General features: G+C 38.3%; 1 pseudogene; it reads right to left on the reverse strand.

Moving 5' to 3' along the window:
• Positions 1 to 2,558: 2,558 nt before the first annotated feature.
• LOC127089272 (uncharacterized) lies at positions 2,559 to 2,658 on the reverse strand (annotated as a pseudogene).
• Positions 2,659 to 3,089: the final 431 nt, after the last annotated feature.

A 3,089-nucleotide genomic window follows, 5' to 3' on the forward strand; every position in this document is an offset into this window, starting at 1 on the left:
GCAAAGAAATGGACTTAGTTTCTAGGACTTTCCCTATGCAAAGAAATGGAGAATTGGACTTAGATTCTAGGACTTTCCTTATGCAAAGTTGGAGTAAATGGGCCTTAATGATGAAGATGGATTAAAAGGATCAAATCTTGATAACATGAAATTATATCACATTTTAAGACTTAATTTAATTAGATTATATTATCATTTACTTTAATTTATCCCATTTTATCAGATATTATGCAGTATTTCTTTTCTATTTACATCAGGTACCCATTTTGAAGAAAAAGTGAAAAAGGGAAGAAAAGGAGGTGTAAAAAGCAATAAAAAGAAAACAAATAACCAAGACCAAGCCCAGCCCAAAAGGAAGCGCAAGTTGCCCCTGTGACGGGCGTCACAAGGGTTGTGACGAGCGTCACGCGAAGTAGCCTTGTGACGGACGTCACACATGGTGTGACGAGCGTCACACCAGTCCACTAGCTTTTTGGCGCAAGTTACGCTCTCAGACGAATGGAAGTAACGTTGAGGATTTCGTGTCCTATTCTCAAGCCGTGTATTTAGCCATGCTGAAGACTCGTAGGAAACGCAAGGCAGTTACCAAGGCTATTATAAATAGCCATCTCCTCTCTTTGCCGTACACAAGTTTTTGCACGCTCAGTTTTGCGAAAGCTCTGCCAAATTTTCCTTTCACGCCTTTGCTTAATTTTCTTCCTTTCCAGCATTGTTCATTTTATTTATTTCTTTTGCAAGCTTTACTTTCCCTTTTCCCTTGCAATTTATCTTTCCCGTTTTTAGCTTTTAGATATTTTTCGCATAATAGTTTCTACACCGGAAACTACTGTGCAGCTTTATACCGGATTTAACCTTACGTTATATTCGAGTTTTATTTCCTTGATTTATTTTACGGTTTAATTGAAGAATCCAAGAACAAATCCTACCGGCTTGTGGTGGAGTGTTCAAGACCATTGTATTACGCATTCAGGTTCTTTAATTGCTATTTAATTTTGTATGTTTTATTCTATTGTTTATTCATATTGCCTGCCTGGAATGAGTCTGTTTATGCATGATATAAATTCTTGTTTATTTAGCATGTCTGGCTAATTTGCCTAGGTATCGGTATGTAAAGTAAGCAGAATAAGGGATCGAGACTAAGTCGGTTTATCTAAACTTAAAATCAAAATCAATCTTTTTATGGTCTCAACTTACAGGTTTAATAACAAGATTTTTTACAAAAGTAAAAGACATAGAGAAGTTAAAATCAATAGAGCGAGAGTTTGAGATTTTAACTGGACAGTGTAAGTTAGGCATTAATTCTAGATCAGGGCGAGAGCAAGTTTTAGAGTTAATTAAATTCTGACCTTTTCCAAAAAGTATTTTTAAAGATTGAATGTGAGGACGAGAGTTAAGCATTTGGATTTAATTATATAACCTAAGTCAACAGAGCGAGAGTTTGAGATAAGGGTGTTTAAAACGGTCAGTATTTTCTTAAAAAGAGTTTCTGCAACTTTATTGTTTTCAAAATATGGTTTTTGACTTAATTATAAGTGACAGCAACATTAATATAAAATCATGGTTTATTCAACAGAGCGAGAGTTTGAGATAGAACCTTTAACCAATAAAGTTAACCGAAACGATTCATTTTAAAACCAAGAAACCGACAAAGACTTGATTCCCTAGTTTTGACGAATTACATACCGATATCCGTTTTATTAATATTTAATCTAGACATTAGTTTAGCTCTTAGTTTTTCCCCAAACAATCAAACATCTTCACCTTAGATTTACGTAGTAACTTTAGATAACGGTATATCGATTCATAAGTCCCTGTGGGATCGATATCTTTTAAAACTACGCGATAGAACTGTGCACTTGCAGTTTGTATCCCATTCTCGACTCACCCAGTCGAGCGATCAAGTTTTTGGCGCCGTTGCCGGGGAACTTTTATTCAATCGATATCGTAACTCTTCCGTTACGCTGTAGAGACTAAGGTTTCTTTTTCTTCTATTTTCTTTCTTTCGTTGATTTGTATGCCACGCACTCGCTCTCAAGGCGAACCGCTCTATTTACGAATCAACGACATCGAACTATATCTCCGAGTCTTACGACGAATTCGGGAATATCGTGCTGAAAACAATCTCCCTCCTATAGACCTTCCTGATCTCAAAGATTTTCCTTCTTTAACCGAGATGGCAGAACCAGCTCGTGCTCTTAGAGATTACGCCGCTCCATCGCAAGATGAACCGCATTCAAGTATTGCTCCGCCCGCAATCGAAGCAAACAACTTTGAACTTAAACCTTCGTTGTTGCAGGCTGTGCAACAGAACCAATTCTCTGGAAATCTTACCGAAGATCCAAACCTTCATTTATCCGTATTTGTCCAATACGCTGATACTGTTAAAGCTAATGGTGTCACTTCAGAGGCAATTCGACTTCGTCTTTTTCCTTTCTCATTAAGAGATAGCGCTAGAAGATGGCTTCAATCTCTTCCTTCCAACTCAGTCACCACATGGAACGAGTTGAAGAAAGTTTTTCTTGCCCGATATTTTCCGCCAAGCAAAACAGCTATGTTAAGAGCCCAGATAAACGGATTTAAACAGAAAGACAACGAGTCTCTTTTCGAAGCATGGGAAAGATACAAAGACATGATGAGACTTTGCCCACACCATGGTTTGAAAGACTGGTTAGTAATTCACACATTTTATAATGGTCTCTTATACAATACAAGGTTAACAATAGACGCCGCTGCAGGTGGTGCACTAATGAACAAACCTTATGCTGATGCTTACCAGCTTATCGAGAGCATGGCCCAAAACCACTATCAGTGGGGAACCGAACGAACAACAGTGGAAAAACCTCAACCGAAAACTGGCATGTACGAGATAAGTAACCTTGATCACGTCAATGCAAAAGTGGATGCTTTGGTCCAGAAGATTGAAAGTTTAAACGTATCGCCTCCAGCAGCCGTGGTTGCTATAACTCAGAATTGCGAGGTCTGTGGAATCCAAGGCCACACTCCTGCGGAATGTCAACTCTTGACTGGAATCCAAACAGAGCAAGTAAACTATGCTCAAGGAAGCCCCTATTCGAATACCTATAACCCAA

This window comes from Lathyrus oleraceus, chromosome 5 (assembly GCF_024323335.1).
Source record: "Lathyrus oleraceus cultivar Zhongwan6 chromosome 5, CAAS_Psat_ZW6_1.0, whole genome shotgun sequence".
Classification (NCBI taxonomy): domain Eukaryota; kingdom Viridiplantae; phylum Streptophyta; class Magnoliopsida; order Fabales; family Fabaceae; genus Lathyrus; species Lathyrus oleraceus.